Source organism: Lagenorhynchus albirostris, chromosome 12 (assembly GCF_949774975.1).
Source record: "Lagenorhynchus albirostris chromosome 12, mLagAlb1.1, whole genome shotgun sequence".
NCBI lineage: Eukaryota > Metazoa > Chordata > Mammalia > Artiodactyla > Delphinidae > Lagenorhynchus > Lagenorhynchus albirostris.
Genome location: NC_083106.1, coordinates 9,056,001 through 9,069,499, shown reverse-complemented (window position 1 = coordinate 9,069,499; position 13,499 = coordinate 9,056,001).

The following is a 13,499-nucleotide window of genomic DNA, read 5'->3' as shown; positions in this document are numbered from 1 at the left end:
CTGGAAATTTCCATAGGTATATTTATCATGGTTCCCACCCATGTAACTCAAGCCACCCAATTTTGATTTTCACATAACAATGCAAACAATTTTGATGAGTTATTGGTACATCTGGTACTAAAACTTGCTCAATACAGTACATTTCTTTAGGATTTCCAGCGGTACTGAAATGTTACTGACTCTTGTATTTCAGGCATGTCTAAATCAATTTCTAACATGCCTCAGGTGTTTGTCACCTAATACCTTTTAACATGAAACTTAGAGAAAATTTTTCTTACAATCTCAGAGTTTAAGAGGTACTGGCAAGACTATTGGACAGTGAGTACAAAGAGTGTTAAGTGAAGGAAAATCTTTATTTCATTAGCCCTTATTGTTTAAAAGTTGAGTTAGGGCAAATGTTCGATATCTTTTTCTGGAAGTACATTAGAAAGATGGGACAGTGTGGTGCTGGGAGCCGCACTTGGAGCCACTGAGTTGGCTCGTCCAACTATGAGAGAAGCTGGGAGAGAACAGGAAATATCCAAGTGACATTTTCTCCAGGCTCTGCTGCTTGGAATCTGCTTGACATTATTCGATTTAGCACACTTCAGATGTCTAGAACAAGATATGTTGGCTGCTGAGTACTGGAGAAATTTACTACTGTCTTTTTATTTTTAACAAAGTCCTTAATACTGTGAAAAGGTAGTATTAACTTAAATTTTCCTAATTGCATAAAAGAGTCATATTTTAATTTATGAGATAGTTGACCAGTCACAAATATCCATGTAGTAAAATTGTGATATTTAGAATTATATTAACTTCTTGAGAAAGGTTTTTTTTTTTTTTAATACCATATAAGGTCAAAACTTCTGTATTCGGGCTTCCCTGGTGGCGCAGTGGTTGGGAGTCTGCCTGCCGATGCAGGGGACACAGGTTCGTGCCCCAGTCCTGGAAGATCCAACATGCCGCGGAGTGGCTGGGCCCGTGAGCTATGGCCACTGAGCCTGTGTGTCTGGAGCCTGTGCTCCACAACGGGAGAGGCCACAGCAGTGAGAGGCCCACATACAGAAAAAAAAAACTTCTGTATTCTTTGAACCCCAATTTCCTTGTGAAATTTAATGTGATTATTTTAAAATTCCAGGCATCCTAAGTATGCATAAGAGTTAATGTAAAAATGTTTATTGAGACATCGTTTTTGATGAACACTAACTAAACATTACTGATAATAAGCAACAAAGGCTACTCTCTTTTATTTCTGATAAACACTATAGGTGGCAGTCAAAGTTATTAACGATTATATTGCTCTTAACATTATGTATAATAGAGGTGATTTGACATAATTGTACTTCTTTTCTGGAATGATGGTAAATAATGTGCTTACTCTATTTTGTAGTTACACATTAAACCTCACTTAGCTCTAAAGAAACTAAATAAAACTTTTTTTTTTTTTTTTGGCGGTACGCGGACCTTTCGCTGCTGTGGCCTCTCCCGTTACGGAGCACAGGCTCCGGACGCGCAGGCTCAGCGGCCATGGCTCACGGGCCCAGCCGCTCCGCGGCATGTGGGATCTTCCCAGACTGGGGCACGAACCCGTGTCCCCTGCATCGGCAGGCGGACTCTCAACCACTGCGCCACCAGGGAAGCCCTAAGTAAAACCTTTGATATAATGCCTTCTGATTTAACTAGAATACTGGGATCATTCTACCTCTTAACCATCTTAACAGATAGGAAAAAAGGTATGTTTTAAAGATGGAGAAATGGTGCAGCTTGCAAATATAGTCAATAAATATTCTCAAGTGTGCATAGCTCTGCTTCATTTGTAGCAGAGATCACTGAAAGATCTGTTGATAAGATTATTGGATAAGCTTTTGAAAAACACTGTTCTCACTATAGAAAAGTGATTAAGAGCCTGACTGAGTCCAGACTGCCTGGGTCCAAATGTCAGCTCCCTGCTTGCTAGCTCTGGGATCTTGTACACGTCATTCAGTTTTTCTGTGCCTCTGAGCTTTCATCTGTGAAAACAGGAATAGTTACCCTCAAAACTTGTGTGGATGATTGTAAGTTAAAATATGTAAAGCAGATGGTTCTGAAATTTAATTACCTTGAATCTAGAAGAGCACAATGAAAAAGGGAGAAAAAAGACATTTCATCACACACACACACATATTTTGTTTTGTTTTGCATGATCACAGTCCAGTGAGAACAAGCAGCTGGGGGAGGAGGGGAATTCCTTGTAAAAGAATATTAGGTAGATAGTTTAACAGGGACCCCCTACCTTCATTGATCTCAAAACTGTCTCTGAGCAACATTGTCAGGAAATACCTGAATAGTTAGCTTTTCTGAGACCATTCCTTTCTCCATTCTTAAACAATGATTAGTCTTATATAGAATTCCTGGGTCACCATCCATTTGTATTAAAACTGAGCCATTTTTCTCATCATCCTCAGGCATTTACTGAGACCAGTTTGGATTTTATTCTTTTGAATAACTTTTTCCACTTGGTTTGCAGGAGTTTCTTTGAACTCCTCTCTTTCTTACCCAATGTTCTTTTTCTACTTGGCTTTCATTCTTAACCAATCCCTCCCTCCATCCTTTTTGTTTGTTTGTTTTTATTTTGTTCCGCTATAGTGTTTATTATTTATCTGAAATTTTAAAAGTTAACTAAGGTGTATATCCCTTGTTAATTTTGCCTGGAATATGTGTGTCTTCCTGAGCTCTCAAAATCCAGGTGGTTTGTTTATTTACGTTGTGGAGGATTGTTTAAGTTTTTAAATGAACAGATTTTCTGTTAGAACTTTCATACCTCTATTCTGTTTGTTCTTTAGAAACACCTATTCATTAATTGATTCTCCATGATTAATACTTGTTGTTTTCTCATCATTTTCATTGCTTTTATTCTCTGTTACAGGAATGCTTTTCAAATTTGTCACTAAACTTGATTTTACTTTAATGAAAACCTAAACTCGATTTCACTTTATGGAAAACCTATTTCCTACTGCTTCCAACTTAGACTTTATCTTGGCTGCTGCATTTTTGGTTACATTATACTTTTTTTTTTTTTTTTTTTTGGTACGTGGACCTCTCACTGTTGTGGCCTCTCCCGTTGCAGAGCACAGGCTCCAGACACGCAGGCTCAGTGGCCATGGCTTACGGACCTAGCCGCTCCGCGACGTGGGATCTTCCCAGACTGGGGCACGAATCCGTGTCACCTGCATTGGCAGGCGGACTCTCAACCACTGCACCACCAGGGAAGCCCTACATTATACTTTTTTAAACTATTCCTTGTCATAGCCTGTTTAATGAAGATAAGGTCCACTGGTATCTTTATTTTTAATTGAAGTTACCTTTTTTATGAGCAATACACTTTCATTGCAGGTAGACTGGAAAAGGGAAGCAAAAGAAGAAAAATATAACTCGTCCACAATTCCACCATTCAGGAATAACCACAATTAAAATTTTGAGGACAATCTTCAAACCTTTTTCGGAGAGTATAAAAAATGGTCTCCACTCTCCCATCCCAGTGAGATCACACTGCTTTTACACTTGCTTTTCCACTTATTCTTTTTTTTTTTTTTAAACATCTTTATTGTAGGGCTTCCCTGGTGGCACAGTGGTTGAGAGTCCACCTGCCGATGCAGGGGACACGGGTTCGTGCCCCGGTCCGGGAAGATCCCACATGCCGCGAAGCGGCTGTGACCATGAGCCATGGCCGCTGAGCCTGCGCGTCCGGAGACTGTTGCTCCGCAACGGGAGAGGCCACAACAGTGAGAGGCCCACATACCGCAAAAAAAAAAAAAAAAAAAAAAACCATCTTTATTGGAGTATAATTGCTTGACAATGGTGTGTTAGTTTCTGCTTTATAATAAAGTGAATAAGCTATACATATACATATATCCCCATATCTCCTCCCTCTTGCATCTCCCTCCACCCTCCCTATCCCACCCCCAGGTGGGCACAAAGCACCGAGCTGATCTCCCTGTGCCATGCAGCTCCTTCCCACTAGCTTTTACAGTTGGTAGTGTATATATGTCCATACCACTCTCTCACTACATCCCAGCTTACCCTTCCCCCTCCCTGTGTCCTCAAGTCTATTCTCTATGTCTGCATCTTTATTCCTGTCCTGCCCCTAGGTTCTTCAGAACCTTTTTTTGTCTTTGTTTTTTAGATTCCATACATATGTGTTAGCATATGGTATTTGTTTTTCTCTTTCTGACTTACTTCACTCTGTATGACACACTCAAGGTCCATCCACCTCACTACACATAACTCCATTTCTTCTTATGGCTGAGTAATAGTCCATTGTATATATGTGCCACATCTTCTTTATCCATTCCTCTGTCTATGGACACTTAGGTTGCTTCCATGTCCTGGCTATTGTAAACAGAGCTGCAATGAACATAGTGGTACATGACTCTTTGAATTATGGTTTTCTCAGGGTATATGCCCACTAGTGGGATTGCTGGGTTGTATGGTAGTTCTATTTTTAGTTTTTTAAGGAACCTCCATACTGTTCTCCACAGTGGCTGTATCAATTTACATTCCCACCAACAGTGCAAGAGGGTTCCCTTTTCTCCACACCCTCTCCAGCATTTATTGTTTGTAGATTTTTTGATGATGGCCATTCTGACTGGTGTGAGATGATATCTCATTGTAGTTTTGATTTGCATTTCTCTAATGATTAATGATGTTGGAGCATTCTTTCATGTGTTTGTTGGCAATCTGTATATCTTCTTTGGAGAAGTGTCTATTTAGGTCTTCTGCCCATTTTTGGATTGGGTTGTTTGTTTTTTTGTTACTGAGCTGCATGAGCTGCTTCTGTATTTTGGAGATTAATCGTTTGTCAGTTGCTTCATTTGCAAATATTTTCTCCCATTCTGAGGGTTGTCTTTTGGTCTTGTTTATGGTTTCCTTTGCTGTGCAAAAGCTTTGAAGTTTCATTAGGTCCCATTTGTTTATTTTTGTTTTTATTTCCATTTCTCTACGAGGTGGGTCAAAAAGGTTCTTGCTGTTATTTATGTCATAGAGTGTTCTGCCTGTGTTTTCCTCTAAGAGTTTTATAGTGTCTGGCCTTATATTTAGGTCTTTAATCCATTTTGAGTTTATTTTTGTGTATGATGTTAGGGAGTGTTCTAATTTCATTCTTTTACTTGTGCCGTCCAGTTTTCCCAGCACCACTTATTGAAGAGGCTGTCTTTTCTCCACTGTATATTCTTGCCTCTTTTAGCAAAGATAAGGTGACGATTTGTGCATGGGTTTCTCTCTGGGCTTTCTATCCTGTTCCATTGATTTATATTTCTGTTTTTGTGCCAGTACCATACTGTCTTGATTACTGTAGCTTTGTAGTATAGTCTGAAGTCAGGGAGCCTGATTCCTCCAGCTCCATTTTTTGTTCTCAAGATTGCTTTGGCTATTCGGTGTCTTTCGTGTTTCCATACAAATTTTTTGTTCTAGTTCTGTGAAAAATGCCATTGGTAGTTTGATAGGGATTGCACTGAATATGTAGATTGCTTTGGGTAGTAGAGTCATTTTCACAATATTGATTTCTTCCAATCTAAGAACATGGTATATTTCTCCATCTGTTTGCATCATCTTTAATTTCTTTCATCAGTGTCTTATAGTTTTCTGCATACAGGTCTTTTGTCTCCTTAGGTAGGTTTATTCCTAGGTATTTTATTTTTTTTGTTGCAATGGTAAATGGGAGTGTTTCCTTAGTTTCACTTTCAGATTTTTCATCATTAGCGTGCAGGAATGCAAGAGATTTCTTTGCATTAATTTTGTATACTGATGCTTTACCAAATTCATTGATTAGCTCTAGTAGTTTTCTGGTAGCATCTTTAGGATTCTCTATGTAGAGTATCATGTCATCTGCAAACAGTGACAGCTTTACATCTTCTTTTCCGATTTGGATTCCTTTTCTTTCTTTTTCTTCTTTGATTGCTGTGGCTAAAACTGTCTAAACTATGTTGAATAATAGTGGTGAGAGTGGAGAACCTTGTCTTGTTCCTGATCTTAGAGGAAATGCTTTCAGTTTTTCACCTTTGTGAAAGATGTTGGCTGTGGGTTTTTCATATATGGCCTTTATTATATGTTGAGGTAAGTTCCCTCTGTGCCTACTACTTTCTGGGGAGTTTTTATCATAAATGGGTATTGAATTTTGTTGAAAGCTTTTTCTGCATCTATTGAGATGATCATATGGTTTTTCTCCTTCAGTTTGTTAATATGGTTTATCACATTGATTGATATGCATATATTGAAAAATCCTTGCATTCCTGGGATAAACCCCACTTGATCGTGGTGTATGATCCTTTTAATGTGTTGTTGGATTCTGTTTGCTAGTATTTTGTTGAGGATTTTTGCATCTATGTTCATCAGTGATATTGGCCTGTAGTGTTCTTTCTTTGTGACATCTTTGTCTGGTTTTGGTATCAGGGTGATGGTGGCCTCATAACATGAGTTTGGGAGTGTTCCTCCCTCTGCTATATTTTGGAAGAGTTTGAGAAGGATGGGTGTTAGCTCTTCTCTAAATGTTTGATAGAATTTGCCTGTGAAGCCATCTGGTCCTGGGCTTTTGTTTGTTGGAAGGTTTTTAATCACAGTCTCAATTTCAGTGCTTGTGATTCATCTGTTTATATTTTCTGTTTCTTCCTGGTTTAGTCTCAGAAGCTTGTGCTTTTCTAAGAATTTGTCCATTTCTTCCAGGTTGTTCGTTTTATTGGCCTAGAGTTGCTTGTAGTAATCTCTCATGATCCTTTGTATTTCTGCAGTGTCAGTTGTTACTTCTCCTTTTTCATTTCTAATTCTGTTGATTTGAGTCTTCTCCCTTTTTTTCTTGATGAGTCTGGCTAATGGTTTATCAATTTTGTTTATCTTCTCGAAGAAGCAGCTTTTAGTTTTATTGATCTTTGCTATTGTTTCCTTCTTTTCTTTTTATTTCTGATCTGATCTTTATGATTTCTTTCCTCCTGCTGATTTCGGGGGTTTTTTGTTCTTCTTTCTCTAATTGCTTTAGGTGTAAGGTTAGGTTTTTTATTTGAGATGTTTCTTGTTTCTTGAGCTAAGATTGTATTGCTGTAAGCTTCCCTCTTAGAACTGCTTTTGCTGAATCCTGTAGGTTTTGGGTCATTGTGTTTTCATTGTCATTTGTTTCTAGGTATTTTTTGATATCCTCTTTGTTTTCTTCAGTGGTCTCTTGGTTATTTAGTAGTGTATTGTTTAGCCTCCATATGTTTGTGTTTTTTACAGTTTTTTTCCTGTAATTCTTATCTAGTCTCATAGGGTTGTGGTCAGAAATGATACTTGATATGATTTCAGTTTTCTTCAATTTACGAAGGCTTGATTTGTGACCCAAGATATGTTCTATCTTGGAGAATGTTTCATGAGTGCTTGAGAAGAGAGTGTATCCTGTTATTTTTGGATGGAATGTCCTATAAATATCAATTAAGTCCATCTTGTTTAATGTATCATTTAAAGCTTGTGTTTATTTATTTTCATTTTGGATGATCTGTCCATTGGTTAAAGTGGGGTGTTGAAAGTCCCCTACTATGGTTGTTTTACTGTTGATTTCCCATTTTATGGCTGCTAGCATTTGACTTATGTATTGAAGTTCTCCTATGTTGGGTGAATAAATATTTACAATTGTCATATCTTCTTTTTGGATTGATCCCTTGAACATTATGTAGTGTAGTGTCCTTCTTTGTCTCTTGTAATAGTCTTTATTTTAAAGTCTATTTTGTCTGATATGAGAATTGCTACGTCAGCTTTCTTTTGATTTCCATTTGCATGGAATATCTTTTTCCATCCCCTCACTTTCAGTCTGTATGGCTTTTTCACTTAATCTTTCACGACCTTTTGTTTGTTAAAAACTTGAAGCAGAACTTCTATTTCAGAGGAGGGTTTTTCTTCTGCTTTCTTGAGCAGAATAGAATTACATGGGGAGCTTTCAAAAAATACTGATACTTGTCCTTAGTGCCCCCCTCCTCCCTTATTCAGATGTAATTGTTCTGGCATGGGACCCAAGTTCAGCATTTTTTAAAGGCTCCCTTCTGTGGTGTGTCTAATGCAGTCAGAGCTGAGAGCCCCTGGCCAGTGTGTATGAAAGCGACTTTGGGTAGGAGGTTTTGTTTTTGTGTCTCATTTGGTTTTCGGTAGGCTAATCACCCAGCACAGCTGTTTCCTTTTACTGCCAAGGAAATGGCTCGGCCTATCAGCAAGGAACCAGCTTTTGTTAAAATCCACTCAATTAGATTCCCGAAGTAGTTGCAGAATCTTACTTATTGATGGTAGTTCCTTTGGTTTAGATCCTTTGGTTGGATTGAGGAAAGTAAAGGCAGCATTCTTAATTGGTTAAATATAAATTCTCTGCAAGATATTTTAGTCATTATTTACATTTACATGTGGCAGAATTTTTTTAGTGAAACAAACTATTAAGCTGTGTCAGTGTATCAGCTCTCAGGACGCATCTTGCTGAGGGGGAACTCCAGTATTCAACTTTATAATAGTCACTCCTCTGTCTCCCCAAAACCTTTAATAACATCTTCACTTACCACAAGCTCTCTGGATGTATATAATATATATTTTGTTAAATTAAGAAGAGAAGTTGAGTTTCTCATTCAGAAAGGCAGGGAGAGCAGAGGTAGGACTGTGAAAGATGTGTAAACAAAATTGATTTAGTGACATGAAGAAATCACAGAAATCTTGATGAACTTCCCATAGGAGATATTTCAGTCTTATAAAGCCATTACATCATACGGTATTTACAGCTACAATTTGCAATTAATACATCTTGGAAATTTTAGTAGAAGCTGCCTTTGTCTAAAAGTAAATGTTCTTTGAGTGCTTAAAGCTTTAACTATGGCTGTACTAGGTGATTGGTTCAAAAGCTACTCTGAAAATTTTCCAGAATAAAATTATCTTGGTCATGATCTAGACAGATATGCTATTGAGAGCTGCTGCTTCTGTATGAGGGCTTTTCAGACCTCAGTGTGCCATCTGGCAGTCTTGTTAAAATGCAAATTCTCATGGAGCAGGTCTGGGCTGCGGCCTGACATTCTGCGTTTCTAACAAGCTCCCAGGTGGTGTCAATGCTACTCCTTTGGCAGGTTGCACTTTTGAGTGCCAAAGCTCTATCCCACAATAGCTGAAGACCCAGAAGAGGAGAAACCTCTCAATACTTCGCAAGAGCAAAGGTGCATTCCTCCTATTTTATTGCTTTATTTTGTTTTTTAATCTTGCAGATACTGCTAAAGAACTAATTAGCTAACTGTCCCTGGAAACTATATAGGTCTTATAATATGCATCTCAGTGTGTTAATTTAGCTGAGGCTTTTAATTTCATATCCTGACTTTTCCTTCATTCCAAATTCCTCATTTCTTTTATTCTTTGTATGAAAGCATTCAAACACACATAAATATATTGAATCATATAAGAATATATGTACTAGTCAATGTTAACATTCATATTTGATTCTGATTTTTTTAAAGAAATAAAACAGTAGAGAATTGAATTCCCTTGTGTGCTCCTCCTCAGTCACAGTCCTCTTTTTTACTCTCCCAATACGAGTACAACAGGAAGCTGATGGATCATCATTTACATTTCTTTAACTTATATTACTTAGTAAGTATCCATAAAAGATATCTACTATCATTTTTATACATACATGATACATAAATGGTGTCATGATGAAAACCATCATTCTATAATTCTTTTCACACTAATTTTGAGATCCACATTATACATGTGGTTTCAGTTCATTCATTATAGCTATTATTTACTGTTCAGTTAGGAATACATACAATTTACATGTCTCTTCCTTTTTTGATGGACATTTAGGTGTTTCCAAATGTTAGGAACAATAAATTCTGCAGTAAACATCTTTTTTTATATATGCATACACACACATATATAATATAGCTGTCCTCCTGCACCTGTACAAGTGTTCTTTTACATTATTTCCCAGAAATGGAGTTATTGAGTCGGAGGTTAGGCACATTTTCAACTTCAAGTAATCTTGCCAGAGTATTCTCCAAAATAGTTGAATCAGTTAGCACTGACCAACAATAGGTGAAAATTCCTATTTCTCTACATCCTTGCTAACACTTTACTTTTACTAATCTGATGGATTTAAAATGGAATATAATCACAATTATGTTTTTATCTTTTTATATCTTTGAAAGTTGTTTCAGTCTTGTGTACGTGTAACAGGGGTAATTATATGCCTGTATTTAATGGGAAATATATAGCATTTCTACTTCATTATTCTTACCAGTCGGCATTTACCCTAAGCGTTATTCTAACACTGAACCTATGGGAAAATATTGTTTATAACAACTGAATTACAAGTGAGCTATTATACATACAAAGACATTCATAAATTGGGGACTTCCCGCAATAAGCTAGTCCCTTCCACCCCAGTCTAAATTTTACTACAAATAGTGAACCATTTTGTGCTGTTTGTAAATAAGCATTGCTTAAGAGGTTTATCTGCTCCCAAAGTTGATCAATAAGATGCTAGAGATAGACATTTTCAGGGTGAATTTTTTTTTTAATTTTTTTAATTTATTTATTTTTGCTGTGTTCTGTCTTCGTTTCTGTGTGAGCGCTTTCTCTATTTGCGGCAAGTGGGGGCCATTCTTCATCGCGGTGCGCGGGCCTCTCACTATCGTGGCCTCTCCTGTTGCGGAGCACAGGCTCCAGACACGCAGGCTCAGTAGTTGTGGCTCACGGGCCTAGTTGCTCCGCGGCATGTGGGATCTTCCCAGACCAGGGCTCGAACCCGTGTCCCCTGCATTGGCAGGCGGACTCTCAACCACTGCGCCACCAGGGAAGCCCAGGGTGAATTTTTAAAACAAACTTTATTGAAGTATAACATACATACAGAAAAGTGCATGGCATAAATGTACAAATCTCTGAATTGCCACAAATTGAATACATCTCTATAACCAGCGCCACGATCAAGAAGAAGGAAATTATCACCATCCTAGAAGCCCTTTCATAGAAAGCCTTTCTGTCACTACCCACTCAAGGGTAAACACTGTCCTGACTTTGACCAGTGATTAGTTTTGCTTATTTTTAAATTTTGTATCAATATAATCATGCAACATGTATGTGTGTGTCTGGCATCTATTACTCAACATTATACTTGTGAGATTCGTCCATGCTGTTGCATAATATAATAGTATTTTCATTCTCATCGCTATGTGGTAGGCATTCCATTATTTGCCTCAATCATACTAGCAATATATTGGTTAATAAATCCTAAAAATTAATAAATATATGTGCATTAAACTTCAATTTGAACTTGATAAACATCAAAAATTTTTACTGCTGTCAACTAGTCATACTAATAAATTTTTCCCCAGTGACAGAATGCATACAACTCTATTGTATTTGTTTGAGAGAAGAAATAGAAGTATAGAATCTAATTGCCAAGTGTACTGGCATTAAAGACATTGATATTTTATGGTTATTATAATAGCTTCTTCATTTAGTCCTTCACTTACTCATTTAAAATGAGTAAGATGTGGAGGAGACAAGTCCTAGATGTAGAGGATAGCTACAATTGTAAAAACAAGATGAGGCACCTGCATCAATTGGAAATGCATTTGACTTCAAGTAACAGAACAGCAACTAAGTGACATAAACAGTAAAGAAGTAATCGTCCATATAACAAGAAAGCTGGAGGTAGTTTCAAGGGTTTCAGCCCTCTTCTAACTCTGCCATCCCAATAACTTTGGCTTTCCATCCCTGGCTTATCGCCTCATGGCCACAAGATGGTGGCTGCCACTCCAAGGATTGCATGCTCATAGCAGCAACCCACACAAGGAAAGGAAGCCTCCACTTGCCTGCAGAAACAAGGAAGAGCTTCCTCCTGGTATAATTATTTTTTTTTTATCATGGAGAAAAATCTTTCCTAGAATTGTCACACATGTCCATCCCTAGACCACTTACTGGCAAAGAAGAATGGAATAATCATAACTGGCTTAGATTGGTGATTCTCAACTCTTAAAATCACTTGGGGCCTTTCTTACAGAAGAAATCAAAATTTATGTAGGTACTGTCCAGTCCAGGTGGAGCTGATTCCCTATCATGAGTGTGGGTTGTACTTAGTGACTTGATTCCAAAGAATAGATTTGGACAGGGTGAAAAAGTAACTGTACAGTGGAGAAACCTGGACAATATTGCCTTAGCCAGGTGGTCAGGATTAACATCAGAAATAAAGTCATGTTGACACCATGTACCCCTACATGTGATGAGACGGGCACATCACCTCTGTGGTTTTCTTCCTTAAAAACTATAACCCCAGGCTTACCATGAGAAGAGCATCCGACAAACACAAATTTAAGGAAATGCTACAAAATACCTGATCAGCACTCTTCAAAACCATCAAGGCCAAGAAAAACGAGGCAAGACTGAGAAACTTATAGACCAGGAGAGACTAAGGAGACACCATGACTAAATGTGAAGCAGTATCCCTGATGGGATCAGGAAACAGGAAAGGGACATTAGGTAAAACCTAAGAAAACCTGTGTAAAAACCTGCAGTTTAGTTAATAAAATGTACCAATCTCGATTTTTCAGTTGTGATAAGTGTACCCTGTTAGTGTAAAATTGTAAGACATTAACCATAGTTAGAAGGTGGGGGTGGGGAGGGTTAGATGAGCCAAGATTGGCAAAATGTTGGTAAATGTTGAAGCTGGGCCATGGATCAGTGGGACTTACACTGTTTTGTCTGCTTTTGTATATCTTTGAAGATTTCCATCCTTGGAGTTTTACAATGTGAATATTTTGTTCTAGTACATAATATGCCTATATTTGTTTCAATAATCTATAAAGTACAGCATAATGGTTAATAGCATAGGTTTTTGTATCAAAAATTCTGTTTGAATCTCAGTTTTGCCATTTAATAGATGGTGATTTGGGACAAATTACTAAATATTTCTAAATCTTGGTGGTTTTATCCATAAAATGCAGGTAATAATAATCATGATAATACCTCCCTCATGGGGTTAGTTTTAAGGATTAAATAACATAAAGCATGCGTTGTACAGCGCATGACACATAGTAAGCACTGAACAACTTGAAAGTTTCCTCACCAGCATATAAATTTAGTCTCTTTTAGTTCTAATTAACAGAAATACAATTCAGTTAGATTAAGCAAAAAAAGCGGAATTTATGGGCCTCCCTGGTGGTGCAGTGGTTGAGAATCTGCCTGCTAATGCAGGGGACACGGGTTTGAGCCCTGGTCTGGGAGGATCCCACATGCCACGGAGCAACTAGGCCCGTGAGCCACAACTACTGAGCCTGCGCATCTGGAGCCTGTGCTCCACAACGAGAGGCCGCGATAGTGAGAGGGCCGCACACCGCGATGAAGAGTGGCCCCCGCTTGCCACAACTAGAGAAAGCCCTCGCACAGAAACAAAGACCCAACACAGCAAAAATAAATAAATTAATAAACTCCTACCCCCAACATCTTCTTTAAAAATAAAAAAAAAAGCGGAATTTATTATCACGGTGACTCACAAA